Below are 18,086 nucleotides of genomic sequence, written 5' to 3' on the forward strand. Positions count from 1 at the left end.
AACCATGAACCGGCAGCCTGCGAAAAGGAGACCCCAAACACAGTAAGTTAAACAAAATGAGAAGACAGAGAAATATGCAGCAGATGAAGGAGCAAGGTAAAAACCCACCAGACCTAACAAATGAAGAGGAAATTGGCAGTCTGCCTGAAAAAGAATTCAGAGTAATGATAGTAAAGATGTTCCAAAATCTTGGAAATAGAATGGAGAAAATACAAGAAACGTTTAACAAGGACCTAGAAGAACTAAAGAGCAAGCAAACAATGATGAACAACAAAATAAATGAAATTAAATATACTCTAGAAGGAATCAATAGCAGAATAACTGAGGCAGAAGAATGGATAAGTCACCTGGAAGATAAAATAGTGGAAATAACTACTGCAGAGCAGAATAAAGAAAAAAGAATGAAAAGAATTGAGGACAGTCTCAGAGACCTCTGGGACAACATTAAACGCACCAACATTCAAATTATAGGGGTCCCAGAAGAAGAAGAGAAAAAGAAAGGGTCTGAGAAAATATTTGAAGACATTATAGTCATAAACTTCCCTGACATGGGAGAGGAAATAGTCAATAAAGTGCAGGAAGTGCAGAGAGTCCCATACAGGATAAATCCAAGGAGAAACACGCCAAGACACATATTAATCAAATTATCAAAAATTAAATACAAAGAAAACATATTAAAAGCAGCAAGGGAAAAACAACAAATAACACACAAGGGAATCCCCATAAGGTTAACAGCCAATCTTTCAGCAGAAACTCTGCAAGCCAGAAGGGAGTGGCAGGACATATTTAAAGTGATGAAAGGGAAAAACCTACAACCAAGATTGATCTAGCCAAAAAGGATCTCATTTAGATTCAACGGAGAAATTAAAACCTTTATGGACAAGCAAAAGTTAAGAGAATTCAGCACCACCAAACCAGCTTTACAACAAATGCTAAAGGAACTTCTCTAGGCAGGAAACACAAGAGAAGGAAAAGATCTACAATAACAAACCCAAAACAATTAAGAAAATGTTAATAAGAACATACAAATTGATAATTACCTTAAATGTAAATGGATTGGGGCTCGAGGAGAAGGTGCCGGAAGAGTAAGACATGGAGATCACCTTCCTCCCCACAGATACATCAGAAATACATCTACATGTGGAACAACTCCTACAGAACACCTACTGAATGCTGGCAGAAGAACTCAGACCTCCCAAAAGGCAAGAAACTCCCCACGTACCTGGGTAGGGCAAAAGAAACAAGAAAAAACAGAGACAAAAGAATAGGGACGGGACCTGCACCAGTGGGAGGGAGCTGTGAAGGAGGAAAGGTTTCCACACACTAGGAAGCCCCTTCACGGGGGGAGACTGTCGGTGGCGGAGGGGGGAGCTTCGGAGCCGTGGAGGAAAGTGCAGCAACAGGGGTGCAGAGGGCAAAGCAGAGAGATTCCCTCACAGAGGATCGTTGCCAACCAGCACTCACCAGCCCCAGAGGCTTGTCTGCTCACCCGCCGGGGTGGGCGGGGGCTGGGAGCTGAGGCTCGGGCTTCAGGGGTCGGATCCCAGGGAGAGGACTGGGGTTGGCTGCGTGAACACAGCCTGAAGGGGTTAGTGTGCCACGGCTAGCCAGGAGGGAGTCCAGGAAAAAGTGTGGAGCTGCCAAAGAGGCAAGAGACTTTTTCTTCCCTCTTTGTTTCCTGGTGCACAAGGAGAGGGGATTAAGAGTGCTGCTTAAAGGAGATCCAGAGACGGGCATGAGCTGCGGCTATCAGCGCAGACCCCAGAGACAGGCATGAGATGCTAAGGCTGCTGCTGCCGCCACCAAGAAGCCTGTGTGCAAGCACAGGTCACTATCCACACCTCCCCTCCCGGGAGCCGGTGCAGCCCGCCACTGCCAGGGTCCCATGATCCAGGGACACCTTCCCCGGAAGAACGCATGGCACACATCAGGCTGGTGCAACATCACGCCGGCCTCTGCCGCCGCAGGCTCGCCCCGCCTCCGTACCCCTCCCTCCCCCTGGCCTGAGTGAGCTAGAGCCCCCGAAGCAGCTGCTCCTTTAACCCCGTCCTATCTGAGCCAAGAACAGGCGCCCTCAGGTGACCTACATGCAGAGACAGGGCCAAATCCAAAGCTGAACCCGGGGAGCTGTGCGAACAAAGAAGGGAAATGGAAATCTCTCCCAGGAGCCTCAGAAGCAGCAGATTAAATCTCCACAATCAACTTGACGTACCTGCATCTGTGGAATACCTGAATAGACAACGAATCATCCCAAATTGAGGAGGTGGACTTTGGGAGCAAGATATATTATTTTTTCCCCTTTTCCTCTTTTTGTGAGTTTGTATGTGTATGCTTCTGTGTGAGATTTTGTCTGTATAGCTTTGCTTTCACCATTTGTCCTAGGATTCTGTCCATCCGTTCTTTTTTCTTCTTTTTTTTTTACTTTAAAAAAATTTTTTCATACTAATTATTTTTTCTTTTTTATTTGAATAACTTTATTTTATTTTATCTTCTTTTATTTTATTTTATCCTCTTTCTTTCCTTCTTTCTTTCTATTTTTTCTCCCTTTTATTCTGAGCCGTGTGGATGAAAGGCTCTTGGTGCTTCAGCCAGGAGGCACTGCTGTGCCCCTGAGGTGGGAGAGCCAACTTCAGGACACTGGTCCACAAGAGACCTCCCAGCTCCACGTAATATCAAATGGCGAAAATCTCCCAGAGATCTCCATCTCAATACCAAGACCCAGCTTCACTCAACGACCAGCAGGCTACAGTGTTGGACACCCTATGCCAAACAACTAGCAAGACAGGAACACAGCCCCATCCATTAGCAGAGAGGCTGCCTAAAATCATAATAAGGCCAAGACACCCCAAAACACACCACCAGACGTGGACCTGCCCACCAGAAAGACAAGATCCAGCCTCATCCACCAGAACACAGGCACTAGTCCCCTCCACCAGGAAGCCTACACAACCCACTGAACCAACCTTAGCCGCTGGGGACAGACACCAAAAACAACGGGAACTACGAACCTGCAGCCTGTGTAAAGGAGACCCCAAACACAGTAAGATAAGCAAAATGAGAAGACAGAAAAACACACAGCAGATGAAGGAGCAAGGTAAAAACCCACCAGACCTAACAAATGAAGAGGAAATAGGCAGTCTATCTGAAAAAGAATTCAGAATAATGATAGTAAAGATGATCCAAAATCTTGGAAATAGAATAGACAAAATGCAAGAAACATTTAACAAGGACCTAGAAGAACTAAAGAGCAAACAAACAGTGATGAACAACACAATAAATGAAATTAAAAATACTCTAGAAGGGATCAATATCAGAATAACTGAGGCAGAAGAACGGATAAGTGACATGGAAGATAAAATAGTGGAAATAACTACTGCAGAGCAGAATAAAGAAAAAAGAATGAAAAGAACTGAGGACAGTCTCAGAGACCTCTGGGACAACATTAAATGCACCAACATTCGAATTATAGGGGTCCCAGAAGAAGAAGAGAAAAAGAAAGGGTCTGAGAAAATATTTGAAGACATTATAGTCATAAACTTCCCTAATATGGGAAAGGAAATAGTTAATCAAGTCCAGGAAGCACAGAGAGTGCCATACAGGATAAATCCAAGGAAAAACACACTGAGACACATATTAATCAAACCATAAAAAATTAAATACAAAGAAAACATATTAAAAGCAGCAAGGGAAAAACAACAAATAACACACAAGGGAATCCCCATAAGGTTAACAGCTGATCTTTCAGCAAAAACTCTGCAAGCCAGAAGGGAGTGGCAGGACATATTTAGAGTGATGAAGGAGAAAAACCTACAACCAAGATTACTCTACCCAGCAAGCATTTCATTCAGATTTGATGGAGAAATTAAAACCTTTACAGACAAGCAAAAGCTGAGAGAGTTCAGCACCACCAAACCAGCTTTACAACAAATGTTAAAGGAACTTCTCTAGGCAGGAAACACAAGAGAAGGAAAACACCTACAATAACAAACCCAAAACAATTCAGAAAATGGGAATAGGAACATACATATCGATAATTACCTTAAATGTAAATGGATTAAATGCTCCCACCAAAAGACACAGACTGGCTGAATGGATACAAAAACAAGACCCGTATATATGCTGTTTACAAGAGACCCACTCCAGACCTAGGGACACATACAGACTGAAAGTGAGGGGATGGAAAAAGATATTCCATGCAAATGGAAATCAAAAGAAAGCTGGAGTAGCAATTCTCATATCAGACAAAATAGACTTTAAAATAAAGACTATTACAAGAGACAAAGAAGGACACTACATAAAGATCAAGGGATCGATCCAAGAAGAAAATATAACAATTGTAAATATTTATGCACCCAACATAGGAGCACCTCAATACATAAGGCAAATACTAACAGCCATAAAAGGGGAAATCGACAGTAACACAATCATAGTAGGGGACTTTAACACCCCACTTTCACCAATGGACAGATCATCCAAAATGAAAATAAATAAGGAAACACAAGCTTTAAATGATACATTAAACAAGATGGACTTAATTGATATTTATAGGACATTCCATCCAAAAACAACAGAATACACATTTTTCTCAAGTGCTCATGGAATATTCCCCAGGATAGATCATATCTTGGGTCACAAATCAAGCCGTGGTAAATTTAAGAAAATTGAAATCATATCAAGTATCTTTTCCGACCACAACGCTATGAGACTAGGTATCAATTACAGGAAAAGATCTGTAGAAAATACAAACACAAGGAGGCTAAACAATACACTACTTAATAACCAAGAGATCACTGAAGAAATCAAAGAGGAAATCAAAAAATACCTAGAAACAAATGATAATGAAAACACGACGACCCAAAACCTATGGGATGCAGCAAAAGCAGTTCTAAGAGGGAAGTTTATAGCAATAGCATCCTACCTTAAGAAACAGGAAACATCTCAAATAAATAACCTAACCTTGCACCTAAAGCAATTAGAGAAAGAAGAACAAAAAACCCCAAAGTTAGCAGAACGAAAGAAATCATAAAGATAAGATCAGAAATAAATGAAAAAAAAATGAAGGAAATGATAGCAAAGATCAATAAAATTAAAAGCTGGTTCTTTGAAAAGATAAACAAAGTTGATAAACCATTAGCCAGACTCGTCAAGAAAAATAGGGAGAAGACTGAAATCAATAGAATTAGAAATGAAAAAGGAGAAGTAACAACTGACACTGCAGAAATACAAAGGATCATGAGAGATTACTACAAGCAACTCTATGCCAATAAAATGGACAACCTGGAAGAAATGGACAAATTCTTAGAAATGCACAACCTGCCGAGACTGAACCAGGAAGAAATAGAAAATATGGACAGACCAATCACAAGCAGTGAAATTGAAACTGTGATTAAAAATCTTCCAACAAACAAAAGCCCAGGACCAGATGGCTTCACAGGTAAATTCTATCAAACATTTAGAGAAGAGCTAACACCTATCCTTCTCAAACTCTTCCAAAATATAGCAGAGGGAGGAACACTCCCAAACTCATTCTATGAGGCCACAATCACCCTAATACCAAAACCAGACAAAGATGTCACAAAGAAAGAGAACTACAGGGCAATATCACTGATGAACATAGATGCAAAAATCCTCAACAAAATACTAGCAAACAGAATCCATCAGCACATTAAAAGGATCATACACCATGATCAAGTGGGGTTTATTCCAGGAATGCAAGGATTCTTCAATATATGCAAATCAATCAACGTGATACACCATATTAACAAATTGAAGGAGAAAAACCATATGATCATCTCAATAGATGCAGAGAAAGCTTTCGACAAAATTCAACACCCATTTATGATAAAAACCCTGCAGAAAGTAGGCATAGAGGGAACTTTCCTCAACATAATAAAGGCCATATATGACCCACAGCCAATATCGTCCTCAATGGTGAAAAACTGAAACCATTTCCACTAACATCAAGAACAAGACAAGGTTGCCCATTCTCACCACTGTTATTCAACATAGTTTTGGAAGTTTTAGCCACAGCAATCAGAGAAGAAAAAGAAATAAAAGGAATCCAAATCGGAAAAGAAGAAGTAAAGCTGTCACTGTTTGCAGATGACATGATATTATACATAGAGAATCCTAAAGATGCTACCAGAAAACTACTAGAGCTAATCAATGAATTTGGTAAAGTAGCAGGATACAAAGTTAATGAGGCTTCCCTGGTGTCGCAGTGGTTGAGAATCCGCCTGCCAATGCAGGGGACACGGGTTCGAGCCCTGGTCTGGGAAGATCCCACATGCCGCGGAGCAACTGGGCCCGTGAGCCACAACTACTGAGCCTGCGCGTCTGGAGCCTGTGCTCTGCAACAAGATAGGCCGCGATAGTGAGAGGACCGCGCACTGCGATGAAGAGGGGCCCCCGCTTGCCGCAACTAGAGAAAGCCCTCGCACAGAAACGAAGACCCAACACATCCAAAAATAAATAAATTAAAAAAAAAAAAAAACAAAGTTAATGCACAGAAATCTCTGGCATTCCTATACATTAATAATGAAAAATCTGGAACTGACATTAAGAAAACACTCCCATTTACCATTGCCACAAAAAGAATAAAATATCTAGGAATAAACCTACGTAAGGAGACAAAATACCTGTATGCAGAAAATTATAAGACACTAATGAAAGAAATTAAAGATGATACAAATAGATGGAGAGATAGACCATGTTCTTGGATTGGAAGAATCAACATTGTGAAAATGACTCTACTACCCAAAGCAATCTACAGATTCAATGCAATCCCTATCAAACTACCACTGGCATTTTTCACAGAACTAGAACAAAAAATTTCACAATTTGTATGGAAATACAAAAGACCCCTAATAGCCAAAGCAATCTTGAGAACAAAAAATGGAGCTGGAGGAATCAGGCTCCCTGACTTCAGACTATACTATAAAGCTACAGTAATCAAGACAGTATGGTACTGGCACAAAAACAGAAATATAGATCAATGGAACAGAATAGAAAGCCCAGAGATAAACCCACGCACATATGGTCACCTTATCTTTGATAAAGGAGGCAAGAATATACAATGGAGAAAAGACAGCCTCTTCAATAAGTGGTGCTGGGAAAACTGGACAGCTACATGTAAAAGAATGAAATTAGAGCACTCCCTAACACCATACACAAAAATAAACTCAAAATGGATTAAAGACCTAAATGTAAGACCGGACACTATAAAACTCTTAGAGGAAAACATAGGCAGAATACTCTAGGACATACATCACAGCAAGATCCTTTTTGACCCACCTCCTAGAGAAATGGAAATAAAAACAAAAATAAACAAATGGGACCTAATGAAACTTAAAAGCTTTTGCACAGCAAAGGAAACCATAAACAAGAGCAAAAGACAACCCTCTGAATGGGAGAAAATATTTGCAAGTGAAGCAACTGACAAAGGATTAATCTCTAAAATATAAAAGCATCTCATACAGCTCAATATCAAAAAAACAAACAACCCAATCCAAAAATGGACAGAAGACCTAAATAGACATTTCTCCAAAGAAGATATACAGATTGCCAACAAACACATGAAAGAATGCTCAACATCATTAATCAATAGAGAAATGCAAATCAAAGCTACAATGAGATATCATGTCACACTGGTCAGAATGGCCATCATCAAAAAATCTAGAAACAATAAATGCTGGAGAGGGTGTGGAGAAAAGGGAACCCTCTTGCACTGTTGGTGGGAATGTAAATTGATACAGCCACTATGGAGAACAGTATGGAGGTTCCTTAAAAAACTAAAAATAGAATTACCATATGACCCAGCAATCCCACTACTGGGCGTATACCCTGAGAAAACCATAATTCAAAAGAAGTCATGTACCAAAATGTTCATTGCAGCCCTATTTACAATAGCCAGGACATGGAAGCAACCTAAGTGTCCATCAACAGATGAATGGATAAAGAAGATGTGGCACATATACACAATGGAATATTACTCAGCCATAAAAAGAAACAAAATTGAGTTATTTGTAGTGAGGTGGATGGACCTAGAGTCTGTCATACAGAGTGAAATAAGTCAGAAAGAGAAAAACAAATACCATATGCTAACACATACATATGGAATCTAAGAAAGAAAAAAAAAAAGGTCATGAAGAACCTAGGGACAAGACGGGAATAAAGACACAGACCTACTAGAGAATGGACTTGAGAATATGGGGAGGGGGAAGGGTAAGCTGTGACAAAGTGAGAGAGTGGCATGGACATATATACACTACCAAATGTAAAATAGATAGCTAGTGGGAAGCAGCCGCATAGCACAGGGAAATCAGCTCGGTGGTTTGTGCCCACCTAGAGGGGTGGGATAGGGAGGGTTGGAGGGAGAGGAATGCAAGAGGGAAGAGATATGGGAACATATGTATATGTATAACTGATTCACTTTGTTATAAAGCAGAAACTAACACACCATTGTAAAGCAGTTATACTCCAATAAAGATGTTAAATAAAAATGTAAATGGATTAAATGTCATGGATTAAACACTCCATGACATAAATCACAGCAAGATCCTTTTTCACCCACCTTCTAGGGAAATGGAAATAAAAGCAAAAATAAACAAATGGGACCTAATGAAACTTAAAAGCTTTTGAACAGCAAAGGAAACCATAAACCAGACAAAAAGACAACCCTCAGAAAGGGAGAAAATATTTGCAAATGAAGCAACTGACAAAGGGTTAATCTCCAAAATATACAAGCAGCTCATTCAGCTCAATATCAAAAAAAAAAAAAAAAACAACCCAATCCAAAAATGGGCAGAAGACCTAAATAGAGATTTCTCCAAAGAACATATACAGATTGCCAACAAACACATGAAAGGATGCTCAACACCACTAATCATTAGAGAAATGCAAATCAAAACCACAATGAGGTATCACCTCATACCGGTAAGAATGGCCATCATCAAAACACCTACAAACAATGAATGCTGGAGAGGGTGTGGAGAGAAGGGAACCCTCTTGCACTGTTGGTGGGAATGTAAATTGATAGAGCCGCTATGCAGAAGAGTATGGAGGTTCCTTAAAAAACTAAAAATAGAACTACCATATGACCCAGCAATCCCACTACTGGGCATAAACCCTGAGAAAACCATAATTCAAAAAGAGACAGGTACCACAATGTTCATTGCAGCACTATTTACAATAGCCAGGACATGGAAGCAACCTAAGTGTCCATCGACAGATGAATGGATAAAGAAGATGTGGCACATATATACAATGGGATATTACTCAGCCATAAAAAGAAATGAAATTGAGTTATTTGTAGTGAGGTGGATGGACCTAGAGTCTGTCATACAGAGTGAAATAAGTCGGAAAGAGAAAAACAAGTACCGTATGCTAACACATATATATGGAATGTAAAAAAAAGTGGTTCTGATGAACCTAGGGGCAGGACAGGAATAAAGACGCAGATGTAGAGAATGGACTTGAGGATACGGGGAGGGGGAAGGGTAAGCTGGGAAGAAGTGAGAGAGTGGCATGGACATATATACACTACCAAATGTAAAATCGATAGCTAGTGGGAAGCAGCTGCATAGCACAGGGAGATCAGCTCAGTGCTCTGTGACCACTTAGAGGGGTGGGATAGGGAGGGTGGGAGAGAGACGCAAGAGGGAGGGTATATGGGGATATGTATGTATATGTATAGCTGATTCACTTTGTTATACAGCAGAAACTAACACAGTATTGTAAAGCAATTATACTCCATAAAGATGTTAAAAAAAAAAGATGCTACTAATTAGAAACATAAGTTTTGGAACTCAGTTTTTTTATATCCTCTTTGAAGTAGGAACATAAGCATGCCTATACATAAGCGTATTTGTAACTGAATTAAAAATAAAGTTATTTTTTTAATTATTAATAATACTAATAACATTTGAGATTCAAAACTTCTAATCTGACTCTAACAAGAATAGCTATTGCCTAGTTTCTGAGTAGTTCTTGAGTTTTCATGAAATTGTACTTTGAGACTTATTTAAAAGCCTCCATATGAATTCTCAGGCTTTAGCGTGTGATACCTTTTTGCTGAGTCAGTTCACATATAAGTATTACTGGAAAGACTTTCTTGTTGGAATCCAGGTATTCTCCTGAAAGGCATAAATGCAGCAGTGCAATGAGATTTTGTCAGAACTTGAAAACATTTACCATATTTTTTTGTTAAGTGTTTGTTGAATTGGTTAGGATATTTAGAAGCCAGACATGTTGTCTATATAACATCATTTACCTCCCCTGGGTTTCATCTGCATTCAAATGGACATTTGGTTGAGAGAAAAATCTCATTTTAACTTTTCAGATTTTAAAAAAGTGAACTATGTAGATTTTACTTGCTTTTGGAAGTAAATATATCTTTTCATACATCTTCAGGGGAGTGGACAGATGTATACCTCAAAGGACATTCTTTTAATACATACTTCAGAATTTTTTCACATAAAATGACATTTTTGGAGGAGGAATCATGTTTTCTTCCTCACATCCCATATGTAACCATAGTTACTAAAAAATTGTTTTGTTGCTATGAAAATATAAACATATGTATTTCGTTTACTCTTCAAACATTCATCACTTGGTACAAAAATTCGGGAAAGTTTATAAAACTTTGTTATAATCTTTATAAACACAATGGAAAGGAGGAATTTTTTTAGGAAAAGAAATATTACTTACTTTATGCTCCTGAAATATCCATGGATTACTTGATTTGAGAGCAGAGTCCTTGCAGTAGCTATAAGTTTCTCAGAGTCCTTGTAATTGATTTATATTTCCAGGTTTCCTGGGGTCATTCCATTGTAGGGATATATAACAGACAAGGCAGAGCTGATGACATTTCAGCCTGGGGGCAGTCAGACAAATAGACTGTCACACATATGGTACATCCCCATGGATGGAAAGGCCAGAGTGAAAGCATAGAAGGAATCATGTGGCACCCTGTGCATTGTGTAAAAAAAATTCAATCAAGTAAATTTTAAAGATCTAATTGGCTTTACTGAATGATTCATGAATCAGCAGCATCTATCTAGCAAGTAGAGAGGAGTTCCCAAGGACTGCAAAAAGGGAAAGGTTTTTAAAGGCAGAACAAGGAAGTCATAAAGAAAAAAGATTATTGCAGACCTAGGTATCCTACCTATGGGGGACAGAAGGGGTCTAAGTGGCAGATTACCTCATCTTCCTTTTGGGGATGGTGAGGGCCCACGTGACAGATTACGTTCTTGGTGCTGACCAGAAAATTCCTGACTGACCAATTAAGACTACATTTCTGGGGAGGTTGAAGCTCCAGTTAGGTTAGGTATTAAGCCCCGGTTTCGTGGTGTGGCCTAGCACAAGTGACTTCATTTTGGGCCTATGGCTTTTCTTTTTAACAATTCCCCCCTTTGGATCAGACTTTCAGCTTAACTGAGAGAAGCGATCAAACTTTAAGGCATTAGCCTCACTCTCAGCTACCTCTCTGAAGTTCTCATGGTTTTTATCATCCCTTTGGTGGTATCCATAGGTTATGATGTTTTTTTCTACCCCTGTGATATTCACAGATTATAGCTTCAGGTTCACAATCTTTAAATTGGTTATTCTCTTCGTTCCTTTCCTGATGTTCCAGTCTTAGGGAGATCATTTGCTTTGTGGTTAGTGGCTGTGAACATGTATTTAAAGCTTTTGCAAGAACACGATGCACCAGGGAGATTATTATAATTATTATAAGCAGGATAATTCCCAATGTTTGGAGTGCACTTCTGAGCCATGGTGCCCAAGACCGAAATCAATCGAAATCAAGTAAGTCAAGGAAAGACCCCATTGAAGGAGTCACCTTTTAAAAGCCAAGTGGCTTGCTCAGTGATCTTATGTAATTGTTTCAGCTTCCCCAGAAGTGTTCATCCAAGTGCAGCAGGGGGTGTTGGCTGCAACACACACTCTTGCTCAGCTCAAACATAATCAAGGGCTGTCCTATTATCAAGAGTAACTTTGGCCACAGAGTCTAAGGACCTTTGTTGGGCAGCTCTTATCTTAGCAACAGAATCTGGAATATCTTCAAAAGTTAAAGAGAGGTTCCTCATTCACATTTACTCCTAATCAGGAATGTAGGGATCTGTCAAAGAGAGTTAATTTGGAATCATGAATGCCTCCTGGTATTAAGGGTCTGTGGACCATGTAGGCAGTTGCATTCTGGTTATTCTTGCCTTGTATCCCTTTCTTTGCATAGAACCTGGACACAAAGTTCCCCAAATGTGGGGTATTAATAAGAGACAGGGAAACATACCAGGGGTCTCTAGCCTCATGGACAGATCTGAGTTTTTGATGACAAATCCAGCAGTCTGAAAGGTTACTTCTCTTAGCAATGGCCTGGGGGATATGAATGGCGGTGTTATCTTTCCAGGCCAACGCTGGAGTAAAGGAAAGAAGGAGAAGAGAAGGTTTCACGTTTAGTTAAAGCATGAAGTCATGATCTGGTGTCTTGGAAAGAAGCAGTCTACCTTGATGTCAGCTACTTCTCTTCCTAGTCAGTTTAATTTGGAGGTCTCCAGCATTTGGATGGGACCAGATGTCAGCTGGCGTCTTCGTTAACTGTGAAATATGTACCCAAGGCTTGAATTGTTGAAGTTTAGCTGTCATCTGAATAGTAAAGGGGACTTGGTATAGTCCCTTCCAAGAATATTCAAAGGCAGGCTTTGTTCTTACCAATTCACTTTTATGATCTTAAAGTTATTCAGAAGCCTGCACTTGTCAAAAAGTTATTTTCTTGAATTTTTCTGAAGATGAAATACTTTTGCCGGAAGACTTTTGCAAAGTGTCAGAGTAAAACAATAGCTCTCTGCAAATGACAGAAGACTTAAAAAATGTCCATTATTAAAGACCTGATGGAATTAACAATGATATTTAGTTATTTCTGTGACACAACATTTTAGATAATAACTGGAATTAGGACATATCAGATTTCCAGGAATTTCACACAATTTATGAAATACTTATAACATATACCTGTATAAACACAACATAAAGAAGGCTTTGTGTTACTTCTTACATGCTTCCCATGTAATTTAACATACCAAATAAGCATAATTAATACCAAATAAGCATCTCCCTTTTTATAAGGAGAGAGAACAAATCTTTTGAAATGTTCCAGGGGCCCTCTGGAAAATTTCCATGTTAGTTTAAGATCAAAAAGACTTCATTTAGAATTTGATTTTGGGGAGGTTTGTCAAAAATACCAAAAGATTTTATAACACTTGATCAAATAGGGTCATAAGTCATTGTGAAACAATACTTAGTTACCTATTTAATCAAAATAAAGATTTCCTAGGTAGACATCGAAGGTTACATAGTTCTGAGCAAAACTTAGCTCTTTTAATATCTAGAAGACTAGGTTTATTTAAGTAATCAATGACCTGATAAAGACAACACAGAACATAGGTGATAATTTTGACAAGACATAATATCTTTGTTTTTTCTAGGCAGATTACTTAAAGAAAAACCTTTCGTAATCTCTTATTTTCAAGAACAGACTTATAGAAAACAAAAAATGTTGACCTTCTAACAGAGAAAAAACCAAATTCCAATTTTGCACCAGCCAACTTTTGATATTCAAACTTATTTACTTAACTAAATTCATTCTACTTATCTAGTCCTGACCACATGTAAAATTCCTTTTCCTTATTATTTCTAGTAGGCTTAACTAACTGCACATATAAGAATATTTAACTCTTAGTAACCTTTAATTTCTAGTGAAAACTAAGAAGTAAGCATTATAAACTGTCTTTTATGTCAGCATTCTGTTGACTGGCAGACTTATAAATACTTTTTATAATTTCTGGAAATATGCTTCTCACAATGGCACAAAACATGTTTGCTAATAGGCCCAAATATCTTTAATTCCTTTGTGAAAGGAAGCAAAGAGTGGATAAACCTATGCCCAGTCATAAATGTTTCAATATTTTATCCTATTTGGAAATGGTCTGGATATTCAATGACTATGCATCATTTAATTCAACTTAGCAAAACTTTAAGGTTTCAGGATACCAGAAAGATTTGGGGTAAGTACTGAAAAAGTTCATCTAGAAACTTTTCTCTCACTTACACCCATTTAATTTACTTGTTTTCAATAATTATTTTTAGACCACCCACAAAAACCTCATGAGACATTAGACAAAGTCTGTTAATGTTCTAGGTTATTTTTCTGGCTGACAAATTTTGCAAGAGATAACATGAACTTATTTGACTAATGAGCCCAGGTAGAATAAAAAGTTTTATGTCTGCATTATATTCAATGTTATTAACTCTAAAGGCATATCTATTTTCATTAAACCATCAAACTTAAACTAGCCTTTATTTACCAAACATTATCGCAGATCATGTGAACTTGAAAAGCATTTGGGTTAGTTTGAATCCTAAATTTGTAAAAGGCTTGCTTGTTTAAGCCAGTTAAATAGAGCTCTTTTACAAATTAACTTTAGCAATACCATTTGAAGGTAGAAAAATGCCACACACCTACAACACATATTTAGACACACATGAGCATACAGACAGACATAAACAGAGATCTTACAGTTTTCATTTAAAAATTTTCCTTGAACTAGATTTTTGGGCAAGAGTGCTGCTTTAGCAATTTGTATTTTTTTTAAAGTCCCCTTCCCCACCTCCTTTTTTTTTTTCTGCAGTTCTCTAGAGCTATACTTCTAGCTTTGCAAAGACTTTTAAGATAAGGACAGTTGTTCTCAATTCCTTAAAGAACTGGGTTGGAGCCTGGATGCTAATGGACTGACATACCCCTCTACCTATGTTGGAATGTTTCTCTCTGGTTACATTTAGCTTAGAGAAGATGGCCAAAAAAATTTTTTTTTAATCTGTCAGGCTCTGAATATCAGCTTCCAATTTGGCCAAACCTCCGGTTATAAAGTTATTAAATCCTTTCAAATATCTTGTCAGTTTTCAGCCAGGACAAACAATGGATATTTCTGGTAATACTGAACAAACTCTTGGACTCAAGAGGTGTCCCCCAAAAGGGTGCAAAAGATATTGTATTCACAAGATCTAGAGTCACCTAAAGGCAAGCAAAAGAAAGAACTGACAACTTGCATGTCCCAGGCAGGCAGAAAGCCAAGCCAGGTACTTAGGGCATCAAGCAAAACAAGCAAGAAGGCAATGGCTATCCCTGGGAGAGAAAGGATCAATAACCAATGGATCTGTATTTGGAAAGGAAGGGACAAGTTGAAATTTTATTTTCCTCTTTCACCTGGGCACTATAGACAGGTTCGGTAGAACTGGGTTCGGTAAGAATTCTTACCTTTCCCTGGCTTCTGCCATTTTTCCCTGGATCCCCTCTGCAGGCTCCTGTTTTTTATTCATTTTAAGTTTAGCTTTCCTTGGCAGTTTAAGGGCATAGTGTAGCAGTTTACCAGAAAATCCCTCAAAGTCTCCTCAACTCTGAGAGGGGTCCATATGGGGACCCTCCTTCGAAGATAGACATGGGGGAGTCTGTAAGGCCATTAACATGGTGGGCTTTTGCTTACGGTCTCCTGGTCTCTTTAGAGCGGAAAAGACAATTCAGACAGGATTACTAAAATGAATACTTAAGTAAAGGAGGAAAGAGGGGAGCAGTAGCAGTTATGTCAGTCTTATAGTCTTTTGTTTTAGGTACCTCTTATATCTTTAATTTTTTCTTAGCTCTTTGCAACAGAACTTTCAATGGAGCTATTTTGGAATTCTGAAGCCTTTTGGAGGCTTTTGCGTACCAATTAAAATATGTATCCCTTGCTTTTAAGTTCACTTCTTAAATGATTTTGTCTAATTGGAATGTTCCTCATAATGGCCATTGTAATTTCCCTGAGGGCTGGCAGCAGTTTGGTAGGACCCTAGCTTCATATGGGGTTCAACTCACATTTCTGTCCAGCCATATTTTGCCACAAATGGAGTGCCACCCACACTTCTGTCTGGTCATATTTTGGGGATCCCCAACATGACAGTTACCAGGCAAAACTCTCAGGACACAGTAAGATTTTGACATTTTTGTAGATATCTATAGCTTCTGCGATTATAGTTCTTAGACATAAAATAGGCAGTTGTGCCAGAAGGTGCTGCACTTGACTCTTTAGAAGTTAAAGATCCCATCTCTTTTAGCTAGCCTTTACCTACACAAAGCAGGACAAACAAGTATGTGTACCTTAACACTGCAGAATTAAGTACAGTAAATACCAAATACTGCAGCCTGGCCAAGTAAAAGGCCCTGGTACACTACCAACAATTCCCAACTTGGAACCTGAGACTGAGGTGAAGAACTGAACCAGCAGACCTCAACAAATGGGGTCTGTGGACTGATTCCAAACAAATGGGGAACTGTAGTCAGCAGTTCCCAACATGGAATCTAGGGACAGAACCATAAGCTGGGGTTTCCAGTCAAATAGGAAATTGTGGTTGGGACTACCAGAAGTACCCAACACGGAACTAGTGATTCCAAACAAATTGGGAACCAACTGGAAAGCCCGTTAGATCTGGAGTTCAACACAAAAAGAGCGGAGCTCAAACCGAGAGGAACTTACCAACAGCCCCCAGAAATGGAGAGAAAGACAGTGAACTCAGATGGGAGTTTGCAGGTATCATGCCTGTGTTTCTTTTTGTCCCAAAATGCCATCAGAAGTTCACTTTGGATCACACTGCTGCCACCAAATGCGTGAAAAAAACAAAATTCATCTGAGTAAATGTTAAAGCTCTAATTAGCTTTATTGAATGATTCATGAATTAGGCAGCATTCTTCTAGTGAGTAGAGGGGAGCTCCAAAGGGCTACCGAAAGGGAAAGATTTTTAAAGGCAGGACAAGGAAGTCATAAAGAAAAAAGATTATTTCAGGCTTAGACAACCTCCCTATGGGGGACAGAAAAGGTCTATGTGGCAGATTACTTCATCTTCCTTTGGGGAATGAACGTATTACCTCATTGGTATTGACTAGAAAATTCTTGACTGCCTGGTTAAGATTAAATTTCAATTAGATTAGGTATTAAGCCCCAATTTGGTACTGTGGCTTAGCATAAGTGACTCCATTTTGGGCCTGTGGTTTTCTTTTTAACAGCACAAAGTCAGACACTTCATGTAGACAGGAGAAGCAAATGTGCCTGTTGGTCATGAGGAGGCAGTGACGCTAGATATAGGGGACATATACTCTTACAAGTTTAAGGTATGAATGGGCTACTCAGGACTTTGTGCCCAGGACACTTGGGTTTGACATACATGGATGAAATTTTATCGGGGGTGAGGCGGGTAGACAATAAAAAAGTAATCTGGTAGTCATTGTCTATCATGCTCTTCTACATAGGATCTGAACCTAGAATGACTGTGGAGAAATTACTTAACCTTGTTATTTTCAGTTTCATCATCTCTGAAATGGGGAGAAAATTATTCATTTATTCAGTCATTTGTTCATGCCCTCATTTAGGCACCCATTATTTATAAAACACCTACTGTGTACCAAGCACTCTCATTTTCAGAATGGTAATAAAGATTAAAAGAGACAATAAATATAAGGTCCAATATCTGGCATAAAATGGATGCTTAATACACAATAGCTATTAATGTTTCGCTGTGCCTCCAAGGATTCCAGTGCAGTTTGTTTAATTAATGTGCATATGGAACCAACCTGTACCATACCCACCACCCACTAGAGTTTTGAGCAAGATTGGCTTCCCACTAACCTCAACAAAAATTCCTCACAAATCACGGATTACAGAACTTTCATCTGAGTGAAAGTTTAGACTAAAATGTTAAAAAGAGCCTATTTTTAAAAGACATTTTTTCTGTAAAAAAAAAAACAAAACACTTTTTAATTGAAAGTGGACCACTCAGCTTCCAATGAAATCTTCTCTTAAGTGTGTACTTCTCTGACTGAGGTGTTCTCTGAAAGGAATATACGGTTTAGATTTACTTTCATTGACTTAGAATTCTTAAAGCTAGCCCAGAGGTTAATGATGAAGGAAGTCACAGTGAACAAGCAGCGGTTTGTATGATCTCCGAAGCTTCAGTTAAACACTTGACGGTTCCTGTTTCCTAGGGAAGAAATCACTGTGACAATG

At 38.8% G+C, this 18,086-nt stretch overlaps 1 protein-coding gene across 17 annotated transcripts in view; it reads left to right on the forward strand.

The window, feature by feature from the left end:
* The window catches only part of ANK2 (ankyrin 2), a 591,117-nt gene that overhangs the window by 469,646 nt on the left and 103,385 nt on the right, over window positions 1–18,086 (forward strand). The window lies entirely within an intron of this gene.

The sequence above is a fragment of the Balaenoptera musculus genome, chromosome 5 (assembly GCF_009873245.2).
Source record: "Balaenoptera musculus isolate JJ_BM4_2016_0621 chromosome 5, mBalMus1.pri.v3, whole genome shotgun sequence".
Taxonomy (NCBI): Eukaryota; Metazoa; Chordata; class Mammalia; order Artiodactyla; family Balaenopteridae; genus Balaenoptera; species Balaenoptera musculus.